This window comes from Oncorhynchus kisutch, linkage group LG25, assembly GCF_002021735.2.
Source record: "Oncorhynchus kisutch isolate 150728-3 linkage group LG25, Okis_V2, whole genome shotgun sequence".
Lineage (NCBI taxonomy): Eukaryota > Metazoa > Chordata > Actinopteri > Salmoniformes > Salmonidae > Oncorhynchus > Oncorhynchus kisutch.
Genome location: NC_034198.2, coordinates 5,761,633 through 5,776,305, shown reverse-complemented (window position 1 = coordinate 5,776,305; position 14,673 = coordinate 5,761,633). Strand labels below are relative to the sequence as shown.

At 42.2% G+C, this 14,673-nt stretch overlaps 2 long non-coding RNA genes across 3 annotated transcripts; one reads left to right on the top strand and one right to left on the bottom strand.

Moving 5' to 3' along the window:
* The first annotated feature begins 86 nt into the window (after window positions 1-86).
* LOC116357417 (uncharacterized) lies at window positions 87-9,853 on the top strand. Its single transcript, XR_004205393.1, has 4 exons — window positions 87-399; window positions 6,009-6,628; window positions 9,383-9,451; window positions 9,543-9,853. It is a non-coding gene; the product is annotated as an uncharacterized LOC116357417 (long non-coding RNA).
* Window positions 6,156-12,050, bottom strand: LOC116357418 (uncharacterized). 2 transcript variants are annotated; one of them, XR_004205394.1, is made up of 3 exons: window positions 11,653-12,050; window positions 11,321-11,428; window positions 6,156-6,264 (listed from the first exon to the last, which is right to left on the bottom strand). It is a non-coding gene; the product is annotated as an uncharacterized LOC116357418 (long non-coding RNA). The 2 variants fall into 2 exon arrangements; XR_004205395.1 differs by lacking the exon at window positions 6,156-6,264 and adding an exon at window positions 7,680-7,730.
* Window positions 12,051-14,673: the final 2,623 nt, after the last annotated feature.

Genomic DNA, 14,673 nt, shown 5'->3' with positions numbered 1-14,673 from the left:
TGTTTCGAAGACAATCTTGGTACCAATAATTGCTTATAATACACCAGATGTATTGTCCTTTAACAGCCTGCAGTATCCCAGTCGGCCTTCAACTTGAGTTACTCAATGAGAGGGCGCAGCACTCATCACACACTCATCACTCATCACAGTCAAGGAGGGAAATGGTCCCAATCGTTTATCCACCATTCATTTTTCCACATAGGACATTTTAGAAACACTTAAAATAAGAGCTGTGTTTCGTGTAGGCTTTCCCTGGCATGACGTTTAGATAACAATGTAAATCTCTCTTGGACAAGGTGACTTTTATTAATATATGTGGCTCTATTTACTCTCAGACTCAAGACAACACATCCCTGCAAGCTCCAGCACGTAATCTCCAGTTGACACCTTTGCTAACAGGTATTATGTCAATTTAAAACTTGCACCTTTTTACAGAATTGTCAATTTAATGAAATTGGCACCATTTCCTTGTTTGACCTCTAGGTTTTATGGGTATTATGAGTCATACTGTGGTTCTCTGTTCGAAACTGCTGCGAACTCAGAAATCTCTAATTTCTGATTTCAGTGCATTCCATAAAATATTAATCCCAGTCGGAGCTGTTTTGAACGTCGGATTTCTGACCTGAAGATCACTTGTCATCATGATTTGACCTAGTTTTGTTCAGATTTCCCAGCTGCCTTGAATTCTCCATTATCATCACAGATGATCCATTATATCACAGTCTCTAAACCCAGAGGCACAACATCGCAAGACTTCCGTGAACGCTTGCGAAACAGACCAGGTCGGGCTTTGAAAAGTGAATGAGAATTAAAATGTATCATCTAAAAAAGGAACAACCTACATTTGAGCCCATGTTTTAAGTAGTTGAACATGTTATTACTCAAACCTTGTGAAAGTGACAAACTGAAAGGTATTCATTTTTGTCAAAAACAACTTTATATCAAAGGTGTGCCTTTGATTTGACAGCCTACACATACACAGCTTGGCACGAGACGACTGTTCGAGCCGATGGCATGAGCTTTGCTAGCCAACGTCGGCATGACATCGCCTACAAGTGTGATCGGTGATTTCTAATGGAGAAGCAATTTTAGCCTCATAATGTACTTTCTTTGATTATATTGACCAGACACCAAGGGGCCGCTCTAAAAATGGAAGGCCGTCAGGAGGAGGCAACATCAAGTGGGATCATTCTAGCCAATGAGAGGGCAGATAAGAGTTTGACCCTTTCAGCCCTAGCAATAGCCACTTTCATTTGGGGAAATCCCAGTCGAAACCGAAACCGTCCAATTCACGAACGTTGCCCCATCGGTCCTCGATTTAGCTTGAAGGAGCGAGTGAAGAACTTTGATCACTTGTGGGGTTGATGTGACCCACAATTGTGTCACAATCAACACAGCTTAATTTTTGGCACATTAGACAAATTTATGATGCTAGTTTGCTAAAATATATATATATATATCTACAGTTGAAGTCGGAAGTTTACATACGCCTTAGCCAAATACATTTAAACTCAGTTTTTCAACATTCCTGACGTTTAATCAGAGTAAAAATTCCCTGTGGAAGGTCAGTTAGGACCACCACTTTATTTTAAGAATGTGAAATGTCAGAATAATAGTAGAGAGTGATTTATTTCAGCTTTTATTTCTTTCATCACATTCCCAGTGGGTCAGAAGTTTACATACACTCAATTAGTATTTGGTAGCATTGCCTTTAAATTCTATAACTTAGGTCCAATGTTACGGGTAGCCTTCCACAAGCTTCTCACAATAATTTGGGTGAATTTTGGCCCATTCCTCCTGACAGAGCTGGTGTAATTGGGTCAGGTTTGTAGGCCTCCTTGCTCACACACGCTTTTTCGGTTCTGCCCACAAGTTTTCTATAGGATTGAGGTCAGGGCTTTGTGATGGCCACTCCAATACCTTGACTTTGTTTTCCTTAAGCCATTTTGCCACAACTTTGGAAGTATGCTTGGGGTCATTGCTCATTTGGAAGACCCATTTGCGACCAAGCTTTAACTTGACTGATGTCTTGAGATGTTGCTTCAATATATCTACATAATTTTCTTGCCTCATGATGCCATCTATTTTGTGAAGTGCACAAGTCCCTCCTGCAGCAAGCACCCCCACAACATGATGCTGCCACACCCGTGCTTCACAGTTAGGATGGTGTTCTACTGCTTGCAAGCCTCCCCCTTTTTCCTCCAAACATAACGATGGCCATTATGGCCAAACAGTTCTATTTTTGTTTTATTTACCAGAGGACATTTCTCCAAAAAGTACGAGCTTTGTCCCCATGTGCAGTTGAAAACCGTAATCTGGCTTTTTTTATGTCGCTTTTGGAGCAGTGGCTTCTTCCTTGCTGAGCGACCTTTCAGGTTTTGTCGATATAGGACTCGTTTTACTGTGGATATAGATACTTTTGTACCAGTTTCCACCAGCATCTTCACAAGGTCCTTTGCTGTTGTTCTGGGATTGATTTGCACTTTTCGTATAAAAGTACGTTAATCTCTAGGAGACCGGACGCGTCTCCCTCCTGAGCTGTATGACGGTTGCGTGGTCCCATGGTGTTTATACCTGCGTACTATTGTTTGTACAGATGAACGTGGTACCTTCAGGTGTTTGGAAATTGCTCCCAAGGATGAACCAGACTTGTGGAGGTCTACAATTTTTTTTCAGAGGTCTTGCCTGATTTCTTTTAATTTTCCCATGATGTCAAGCAAAGATGGACTGAGTTTGAAGGTAGGCCTTGAAATACATCCACAGGTACACCTCAAATTGACTCAAATGATGTCAATTAGTCTATCAGAAGCTTCTAAAGCCATGACATCATTTTCTGAAAATTTCCAAGCAGTTTAAAGGCACAGTCAACTTAGTGTATGTAAACTTCTGACTCATTGAAACTGTGATACAGTGAATTATAAGTGAAATAATCTGTCTGTAAACAATTGTTGGAAAAATTACTTGTGTCATGCACAAAGTAGATGTCCTAACTGTTTTGCCAAAACTATAGTTTGTTAAAAATAATTTTTTGTTGTTGTTTTGTTGAGTTGTTGAAAAACTAGCTTTAATGACTCCAACCTAAGTGGATGTAAACTTCCGACTTCAACTGTATGTATGGCATTGATTTTAGAGTTGGAAAATTGGCTTAGTCTCGGAGCTAGCTTCATAAACATTTTTTTACTTTTTATTATGAAATTGATTGGAATAAATTACCAAAATATAAAACTAGCTAGCCAGCTAGTATGTGTAACTGTTGCTAGCTTGCTACATTAGCTTGCTAGGTATATTAATAGCTTTAGGTTGGTTGTTTCTAATTTCAACTTTAAGATTTCCACCAAGAACGTTGCCTCTCCGATCATCACTCCCCCTTGCTTGGGCAAGGACATTAACATTGACTTTGAGTTTCCCCGTGCAAGAATTTTTCCACAACAACCAATCCCAAGAAAGGATAAGCGGGACCTAAACAGACCGTAGTGACAAGGACTCCCATTGTTAGGGCAGAGAGACATGTAGGCTATTTTATCAGTATTGTTGCGTTCAAAACAACTGGGAATTCTGAAAAATAAAGGTCAAATCATGAAATCAGTGATCTTCAGGTCGGAAAGTCGGACCTCTAGAAAGAGGCCCGAGTTCCCGAGTTGGAATTCTGAGTTGGACGGCCTTTCAAATCGATTTTTCCCAACCCAAGCAAATTGCTTTTAGAGTTCCCAGTTGTTTTGAACACGACATAGGCTATATCCATAATCTTTGGCACAGTTCACCTTTAAGCCAGTCAAAAGATACGCTGTGTGTTAAAAAGGTGGATTTTGTGGCGTTCATTGCCACAGTTAGAAACTGTACGGCACAAGTCTCAAAGAAATCTAAGAAACTGGACAGCAGAAAAGTTTTTGTGACTCAAGGATTTTACAGCTGAAGACTTACAAGGGGTACTGGCATTGGAAGACCGACCCTAACAGGTTCCCCTTGAGCCTGTGTAGGGATCAGATCTGTTTAATTTTGTTTTATACAGAAAAGGTGTTTGATTTTGTTTTGTTTATTAATTTATTTATTGGTAGTTCTTACGTCTCAGGATCTGCCTCTTTTTTTCAATTTTTGCCCAAAGTGACATACCCAAATCTAGCTGCCTGTAGCTCAGGCCCTGAAGCATTTTTTTGTATTTTTTTTGTATCAGACACACCTGCAGTAAGCTAGCTAATCAGACAGGTAGCTGGGGATTGGCTGTATTTTCCTTTAAAAGCCCTGTGTTTTGTGGTGTTCGGTGCTGATTCCTGTAAATCCACCATGGCTACTCCCGCCTCCAGTAGTTGATCCAGAAGTGTTGGAGAGACTACAGTAAGATACGGAGGGTGTTGATCCATCTGATTGGTTTAAGAGATGTCTGGATACTGTGTATCAGGAATTTATGGCCTTTTACACAGATGATTCAAAAGATCCAAGGACAGGATGTACTGGGTCAGTATTTCAAGTGGAGGAACGTGGGTTCGCAATCAGGAAACGTATTACAGATCATCTGGCTGTATATAGGGCAGAAATGATGTCCATACTGTTGGAAGTTAAGCCAGAAAGAGTAGTTATTTGTTCTGATTCATGTGCAGTGTTAAGGAGTCTCCAGTCCTTTATATCACGTAGCAGACAAGACCTGCTTTATGAGGTGCTACAAACCCATGGCAGGAGTAAACAAATGGGTATACAGATAATATTTACATGGGTCCCAGCTCATGTGGGAGTGGAGGGGAACGAGGCAGTTGATGTACTGGCTAAACAAGCACTTAGTAGTGGGGATGTGGTAGTTTTGATGAGCAAGGCAGAGGCAAAAAGCATGATATGGACAGTGATGGGGGAGAAATGGTAGGAGCAACTGGAATAGAGATACTAAGGGCAGGCATTTATTTCAAGTTCAGAGGAAAGTTGGGGAGGGGAGAACAACGGGAAGGGACAGAAGAGAGGTTATTTTTTTACAAGATTAAGGGTGTGACACAGCCAGTTGAACAAGACCTTAAATGTGATAGGAAAGCATCCAACAGGAAACAGAGACCGTGGAACATGTGTTGACACAGTGTGAGCAATATCAGAGGGAAAGAGAGAGGCTGAGATCTAGTATGCGGGAGAAGGGGATACAGGAAATTAGTTTAAAGATGATGTTGAGTACAACGTCATTAGATGTAGTCTAAAATATTCATTACATTAGGTGGCGGTAACACACCATACCGTTGAATGCCAACCGCCGATAAACCACACGAAGAAGACAGGCTCTCTTTCCATTTCCCCTGAGAACCGGGTGCAGCTGGTTGCCATTGCCCCCCACAGGGTGCATTTCACGATATGGCCTGTCAAATGTGGTTTTGATGTTGAAGGATGTTGTATTGACACTTCTTGATTAAACACACACACGGACAGAAGTAGCATCTAAAGTAGAATAAATAATTAATTCAACCCGCTAATTGAAATAAATGAGACAATTCTTTATTTATGAGCTGGAATAGGAATGGTGACAGCTGACACTAGCTAGCTAATACTGTCTGAGAGAATGCCAATGAATACATGTTGTAGCCAGTAACGTTACCTAGCTAACGTACTATGGCTAGATTAGCTATGCCAATGTTAATTTTTAGCAGGTAGCTAGCTAGCTAGGAGTTTTGGTAGCTTGACCAATGCATAGGCGTTCAATGGATCGTCTCACGAAAATAACTCGCTATATTGACATGGATTAGTAATTTAGTCAAATATAGTAGTTCATTGTTTACAGATTGAATCCAGAGCCATATGGAGTCAGGGTGAATAGCTAGAATGAAATACTGGAATTCTGCCACAGGATATAAACAGTGCGTGTTAGGTCATGGGTTAAGCATATTATTGTTCTGTTAAGAATTTTCTGGAGGAAAACTTGAAAAGGTTTGGAGTGAGATGGCTGGCAGCCCTGAATAGCTTTGGTACTGTGTCAAAAATAAGGGCAGTGCAGGTTTGTGTCCTTTTCTCTAACCCCTAGACCACATTTGCTCTATGTTTAGGTCTGTTGGAGCAGTGATGCATTGCTGAGGAGATGATGGAGCCAACAGAAGCCGACCCTCTGAAGAGGGAGGCGGTTGAGGGTGGTGGGGCGGCACCATCAGCTCCGACCAAGAAGAGTTTGGGTCTTAGCAGTTGACCCACTGGAGGACGGCTGTCTTCTTCCTCTCCCTCTGCCTCATCATCGTCTTCACCTTCTCTTTCATCATCCCCTGTCCAGTCCGGCCGCAATATCTCACCTTCTGAACCAGCACCTTCCTTCAAGCAGGTGAAGAAGAGATACAGTAACACATTATACTTGAGAAGGCAAGTTAATAGGTGTCTTAACGCTGAACCTTTTTTTTCACTATGGGACGGTTTCCCAGACACTGATTAAGCTTTGTCCTGAAGTAAAAAGTCTCTAAAGAGTTAAATTGAAATAGCTTTTTAGTATAGGACCAGGCTTAACCTGTGTCTGGGAAAACAGCCCAAGATGTAATGTTTGTAGATGTAAAATGTACTTCCTTTCTCTCCATCACAGCCACTTATGATTTCTTGGCTATAGAGGATACAAGCAAAGACAAAGTGATGGATGTGCTGTTTGTCCTGAAGGGCAGTCAGAACATCAGCTGTTTTGACGCAGGTACTAGGAAGCAGGTCTTACAGCAAAAGCTTCACGCTTTACCTTGTTAAAAGCATAATAATGAAGTGTATGTACAGTGCCTTCAGAAAGTATTCACACTGTTTGATTTTTCCACATATTGTTGTTACAGCCTGAATTTAAAATAGGACTAAACTGGCCTTAACACAATACCCCATAATGTCAGTGGAAATGAAAAGCTGAAATCTAATTGAGTCAATAAGTTTAAAAAAACTTTGTTATGCCTAATTAAGTTCAGGAGTAAAAATGTGCTTAACAAGTCACGTAAGTTGAATGAACTCTGTGTGCAGTAATAGTGCTTAACATGGTTTTTGAATGACTACCTCATCTCTGTACCCCACACATACAATTATCTGTAAGATCCCTAAGATGAGCAGTGAATTTCAAGCACAGATACAACCACAAAGACCAGGGAGGTTTTCCAATACCTGTACAGAATAAAAATATTCCGAAAACACGTATCCTGTTTGCAATAAGGCACTAAAGTCAAACTGCCAAAAATGTTGCAAAGAAATGAACTTTATGTCCTGAATACAAAGTGTTGTTTGGGGTTAAGCACATCACTGAGTACCACTCTTCATATTTTCAAGCATGGTGGTGGCTGCATCATGTTATGGCTTGTAGTCGGCAAGGACTAGGGAGTTTTTTAGGATAAAAATACATGGAATAAAGCTAAGCACAGGCAAAATGCATAGAGGTAAACCTGCTTCAGTCTGGTTTCCAACAGACACTGGGAGACAAATTCACCTTCCAGCAGGACAATAACTTAAAACACAAGACCAAACATACTCTGGAGTTGCAAGGGGTTGTACCCCCCCCCCCCCCCCCCCCGACGCGCGGCTCCTCTCAAGACCCTCGAGAGGGAAGGATCTCGAATGACCCCCCCCCCCCAGCCCCCCCCGGTACCCTGCACCTCCCCTCCGGACCGTACCCCTCCCAGTCCACGAGGTACTGCAGGCCCCTCACCCGGCGTCTCGAGTCCAGAATAGCTCATACTGTGTACGCCGGGGACCCTGCCATGTCCAGATCGGGCGGAGGGACCTCCGGCACCTCACCTTCTTGAAGGGGACCAGCTACCACAGGCCTGAGGGGAGATACATGAAACGAGGGGTTATTGCGATAGTAAGAGGGAAGTTGCCAATCTATAACACACCTCGTTTAAACGACCAGAATGACCAGAATGGTAGTGTTCCCCTGAGATGGGGGAAGATCAGTAAGAAAGTCCACCGATAGATGAGACCAGGGCCGTTCTGGAACCGGGAGGGGCTGTAACTTCCCTCTAGGCAGGTGCCTAGGAGCCTTACTCTGGGCGCATACCGAACAGGAGGAGACATAGAGCTTTACGTCCTTGGCTGAGGTGGGCCACCAGTATTTCCCTCTAAGACCCCGCACTGTCCTCGCAATCCCCGGATGACCTGAAGAAGGTAGTGTGTGAGCCCACCGAATCAATTGATCACGGACACCAAGCGGCACGTACCTGAGACCGGTCGGCTCCGCAGGTTCCAACCTCGGAGCCACCAGCCTAGAGGCTGGAAGGATGGGAGTAGGATCGATGGACCGGTCCTCAGTGTCATAGAGACGGGACAGCGCGTCGGCCTTAGTGTTAAGGGAACCTGGTCTATAAGAGATCGTAAATCTAAATCGTGTAATGAACATGGCCCACCTAGCCTGACGCGGATTCAGTCTCCTCGCCACCCGGATATACTCCAGATTGCGGTGGTCAGTCCAGATGAGGAAAGGGTGCTTAGCCCCCTCAAGCCAGTGTCTCCACACCTTCAGGGCTTTTACCATAGCTAGCAACTCTCGGTCCCCCACATCATAGTTCCGCTCCGCGGGACCCAGCTTCTTAGAAAAGAAAGCGCAGGGACGGAGCTTCGGTGGCGTGCCCGAGCGCTGTGACAGCACAGCTCCAACCCCCTTCAGCAGTGAGGGAATAGGCGCCGCCAATTGGCAAAAACTCCGGATAAACCTCAGGTAGTAATTGGCAAACCCTAAAAACCGCTGCACCTCCTTTACCGTGGTCGGAGTCGGCCAATTACGCACGGCGTTAACACTGTCACGAATCTCGCCGAAGATGGTGCCTCTTCCTGTTCGGGCGGCGCTCGGCGGTCGTCGTCCCAGGCCTAGTAGCTGCCACTGACCCCCTTTTCTGTTTCATTTAGTTATGTCTGATTAGTTGCACCTGTTTTGTGTTTAAGTTGTGATTGTGGGCTATTTAAACCCAGTAAGCCCGCCGGCTTTGGTGCGGGCTTTTGTTAAGACTTCTAGACGTAGTGGGTGCGGAGTCAGGCGCAGAGGGTAAAGGACAACTGTATTTATTCCGGACGAAAGTAGGTCACGCCAAAACACCAGGCGCATACAATGACCGGCCCAAAAACAGGATACAAACAGTCCGGAGAAATACAGAAAATATCACATCCACAAAACGAACAGAGAAACAAGCCCGCACAAAAGCCGGCGGGCTTACTCTTGCCAAGAAGTAGGGTAGGGGGAGAATTGTATTGTTACGGATGAATGTTTTCAGTTGATGCCAGACAAGTTAGATCAGGTTTAAATCAGGAGACCTACATGTAGACATGAAACACATATTTGTAGATATACTGTAGGCCTACCGTAGGTGTCTTAAGTATATATATATTTTTTTAACTTTTATTTTACTACATAAAAGGTCTACTTACTCTGCTGGTGGCTTGACCCAGTTTATTCTGTCATTTGCCATGCAAACCCGGGTGGCAGCGTGTTAGGATGGTAACCACCTGAGGACTTGAAAATGAGCCAGAGCTGAGAGGATCACCAAAACTAAAGGTATTTTGGTTTCCGTGCATTATCAATGTGTAGGCATACTGTGTAATAAATTGGATAATTGTGTACTAAAAACGAGAATGTGTTTTTGCAGAGCATAGAACCACGCCGGCAACCATCCGTGGAGATCAGTGGACAAAGGGCTGGACAACAGGCCGCACCGGAAAAACGCATCGATCCACACAATACCAACTGGGATTGGTATTCATCAACATCTTTATGCTTTCGTTAATAAAATGATAAAGAATACTCTCGCCAGCTTTTATCCATGCCTGGGCCTGCAGGACGCAAAGTAAATGTTTGACAGACGAATCATTGGGTCGAAACTACAGAACATTACAAAACAAGAGAACACACATAGTTAATGTTCTGGGGAAGAAAATAATATATATACAGTATACAGTGGGGCAAAAATGTATTCAGTCAGCCACCAAAGTTCTCCCACTTAAAAAGATGAGGCCTGTAATTTTCATCATAGGTACACAACTATGACAGACAAAATGAGAGAAAAAAATCCAGAAAATCACATTGTAGGATTTTTTAATGAATTTATTTGCAAATTATAGTGGAAAATAAGTATTTGGTCACCTACAAACAAGCAAGATTTCTGGCTCTCACAGACCTGTAACTTCTTCTTTAAGAGGCTCCATTCTAATATTCTATATGTGAGGGTATCCCTTTAAGATATCTTGTCGCTGGGCTGTACTAATGAAATCCCCTCAAACCCAAACGTTTACTACAAACAAAACCTAATAATTATATTGTACTCTCTCAAATCATTCGTTTTAAATTTCCTTAATGGTTATATCTAAAACCCATTCAGTCTCTCTTCAAACAGTCTCCCCAAAATGCTTGATAGGAATACCCTGCCATTAGACACACACAACTGCGATAAACGTGCACTGTCCCTTTAACATAAAATAAACTCAGCCTGCAATCCACTCTGCGGGCCTTTCATTGTTACCAATAATGAAAACAGATCCTAATGTTAGTATACCTTAACCTCCTGTTTAATTTCACTGGTGTTATCTGAACAATCAAACCAAAATCAATAACCGGGAACTATTACAAAACTTTTACGATACAACTATTCAGGCCTCCCTCTCTTATAGCCAAATATAGCCCAGTGTACGCCACCAATCAGTGATGGCCACTTAGCAATTTTGTTGCTAGATTTAACATATTTTCAGACTACCCTGACGATATTCAACTACTTTTAAAAATGTATTAGGAACTTTAAGCAACTTTTGAAAAGTGACTCAAAGCTATAATGCACGCATTTTCCCTCTAAATGACACAAACAATTTTCTCGGAACAGGTCTTTTCCATTTTTCATTCCAGCATTTCTAATATTCTACCGGGCTCCCCGTCGACTGGGAGTCTGTTGGGTGCAGTAATACTACCTTCCTCTATCCACTCCCTATACCACTTCTTTCCTCTCTTCCTCCATTCCTTTCTGTCTTTACCTTCATTAGTTTCTAGTGTTGATTTCAATGTTTTCAACACCTTCTCAGCCTTCTGACTAGTCATTTCTACTGCGTTCTATTTTATTTTATTTAAACAAAATTAGGGTTAAATTGTAATGTGAATTTAGCGTAAATTCCTATTTAAAATCGTCACTCTAATCTATGTTAATAGTCCCTGACTTATTAACTTCAAACAAACTTGATAACCAGTATTTAGTACATTACATTTACCGTCATATCACAAATGATCTGATCAGTTTCAAAATTGCATTCATCATCGTATACTTCACACGTGTTGTCTGTATTCCAAACTTTAAATCAACATAATTTGGTAACTTGCATTAAACAGGTGTCTCACAAAACTACATTTGGATAATGCCAATATTCACAATAGGTGTCTGCTTACCTTTTTTAGTTGACCGGTCAGGATTTGTGAGGCACACCGTCCGACGACAAGCAATGGCCAAACGGCCAGACAATTTTTCACCAATTGTTAGCGTTGCGTCAATCGAATCTGGCATCAGGACAGAAGGTGACACGGAGTTACCGAGAATCTTCTATGTTTTTATTATTAGTCAAGCAATAAATGGTAAATGCAATTTTCGTATATACGGGTTCACTGTAACACCACGCAGGGCAGAACAGAGAACTGACTAGTTCCTGACAAAGTTCTTCTAATGTACTCTGACAGAAGTAGTTCCCGCTTCTGAGCAGAGGCTGAGCGTGGTTTAGACTCACTCAGCCTATCGTTGGCGCACAGGCTGGTCCCAGCCCCAGGCGCTCCCGTTAGCAGGTGTAGTTGTTGCTGTGCAGAATATCTAAGCGCTCATACCCTAGATACAGTTATCACACATCTGGCTCCTGCTATTGTCTAACAAAATACAGTTTGTTTTCGCAACACTATGCTCTGTATGTGTCCCCCACAACTCATGATAACTGCCTACACCCAAGGTTAGCCATAGCCTTCCCGCTAGTCACACCATATGTTGCAAAATGTTACTTCCAGCACACACAGACACCCTCATGATAGGCCAAGCATATTTTCAACCCTCACATCACTCACTACTGTTTGACAATTGTGACGACCCTCCCACTCTGTCTGCCATATTTTCTCTTTGTTCTTGTTTCCTTATTAGGATGCCTGTGGGCGGAGTTGGGAGGGTCGTCAGCTACATGGGAAACACCTGGGCCAGGTGTGTCCCAGGATAAATAGACCTCTTCCACATTCATGGAGGAGACTCTCCATGCAGACACTTTTCTAGATTTTGTTGTGTATCTTGGTGGCCTTTTGGTTGTTTGCTTTGGCATCTTTCAACACCCTGCATTATCACATTCATGCATGCAAAACACTCACTTACACTACTGATTACTGATTACACACACCATTGTATATTGTACTTAGTTTACTATATTTAATAAATATATGTTTTGTTACTCCTTATCTCCACGTTGTCTCCCTTTTGTTACGGGCTTTGAGCTGGTTCGTGACACAATGTAGAGAAAAATGTGGCAATTCAAGAGGGTGCTACAAAATTTATGTCAAAACGTAGATTTCGCTGCCCTACAGTATGTCATAAATGACATAATTAATCATTATCTGGATTGTTCTCTACAATAATATGACCTTGATATTCTTGCCTAACACTGTAAGGTCATATTTTATAACTTAGCTAGCAGTGGAGGCTGCTGAGAGGAGAACGGTTCATAACAATGGCCGGAATGCCCACCCAACTGTGGGTAGATTTAGGTATTGGCATATAAGAATGTCTATTTCACCAGGTGGTCAATTTACAGGGCTCTACAGTGTGAGCATTACATTCGCATTTGCAAATAAAAGTAGAGTATCAGCACATGTGCTAGTTTTTATTTATAGCAGAGTATTTCTGCCATTTTGTTTCATGTCTGCTAATCGCACAAAGAAATACAAATAATTTTTTCCCTTTTATTTTACAGTGCCTTGCAAATGTATTCATCCCACTTTGCGTTTTTCCTATTTTGTTGCATTACAGCATTTCATGTAATGGACATACACAAAATAGTCCAAATTGGTGAAGTGAAATGAAAAAAATTACTTTATTCAAAAAACGATTTAAAAAAAACTGAAAAGTGTGTGCATATGTATTCACCCCCTTTGCTATGAAGCCCCTAAATAAGATCAGGTGCAACCGATTGCCTTCAGAAGTCACATAATTAGTTAGATTGCACACAGGTGGACTTTATTTAAGTGTCACATGATCTCAGTATATATACATCTGTTCTGAAAGGCTCCAGAATCTGCAACACCACTAAGCAAGTGGCCAGAAAAAAGGCATTGTTTAAAGAAAAAAAATAAGCAAACGCGTTTGGTGTCCGCCAAAAGGCATGTGGGAGACTCCCCAAAAATATGGAAGAAGGTGCTCTGGTCAGACGAGACTAAAATATAGCTTTTTTGCCATCAAGGAAAACACTATGCAAAAACCCAACACCTCTCTTCCATGGTGGTGGCAGAATCATGCTGTGGGGATGTTTTTCATTGGCAGGGACTGGGAAACTGGTCAGAATTGAAGGAATGATGGGCTGCGCTAAATACAGGGATATTCTTGAGAGAAACCTGTTTCAGTCTTCCAGAGATTTGAGACTGGGACGGGGGTTCACCTTCCAGCAGGACAATGACCCAAAGCGTTCTGCTAAAGCAACAATCAAGTGGTTTAATGGGAAACATTTAAATGTCTTTCAATGGCCTACTCAAAGCCCAGAACTCAATCCATTTGAGAATCTGTGGTATGACTTAAAGATTGCTGTACATCAGCAGAACCCATCCAACTTGAAGGAGCTGGAGCAGTTTTGCCTTGCAGAATGGGCAAATATCCCAGTGGCTAGATGTGCCAAGCTTATAGAGACATACCCCAAGAGACTTGCAGCTGTAATTGCTGCAGAATGTGGCTCTACAAAGTATTGACTTTGGGGGGGATGAATAGTTATGCATGCTCAAGTTTTCAGTTTTTTTAGTGTCTTATTTCTTGTTTGTTTCACAATAAAAAATATTTAGCATTTTCAAAGTGGTAGGCGTGTTGTGTAAATGAAATCATACAAATCCCCCCCAAAACTATTTTAATACTTTCGCAAGCCACTACCTCTAGAATGAAGCATCGATATGCAGTGGTGGAAACAGAATTTGAAGGAGTGAAATAACCGCAAAAAAACAAACTGTGAACGACCTGACAAGAAATGGAAAATGCAACGGGACAGAATTCTGGAGACCACAGGTAAAGTGAATACGTTTTGAGAGGGATAGTAGTATACAGTACATTTGGAAAGTATTCAGACCCCTGACTTGATCCACATTTTGTTACGTCACAGCCTTATTCTAAAATGGATTAAATATCCCCCCCCCCCTCAATCTACACACAATAACCCATAACGACAAAGCAAAAACAGGTTTTTAGACATTTTAGCAAATTTACCAAAAACAAAAAACTGATATCACATTTACATAAGTTTCAGACCCTTTACTCAGTACTTTGTTGAAGCACCTTTGGCAGCGATTACAGCCTCGAGTCTTAGATATGACGCTACAAGCTTGGCACACCTGTATTTGGGGAGTTTCTCCCGTTCTTCTCTGTAGATCCTCTCAGGCTCTGTCAAGTTGGATGGGTAGTCGCTGCACAGCTATTTTCAAGTCTCTCCAACGATGTTCGGGTTCAAGTCCGGGCTGTGGCTGGGCCACTTAAGGACATTAAAGAGGCTTGTCCCGAAGCCACTCCTGTGTTGTCTTGGCTG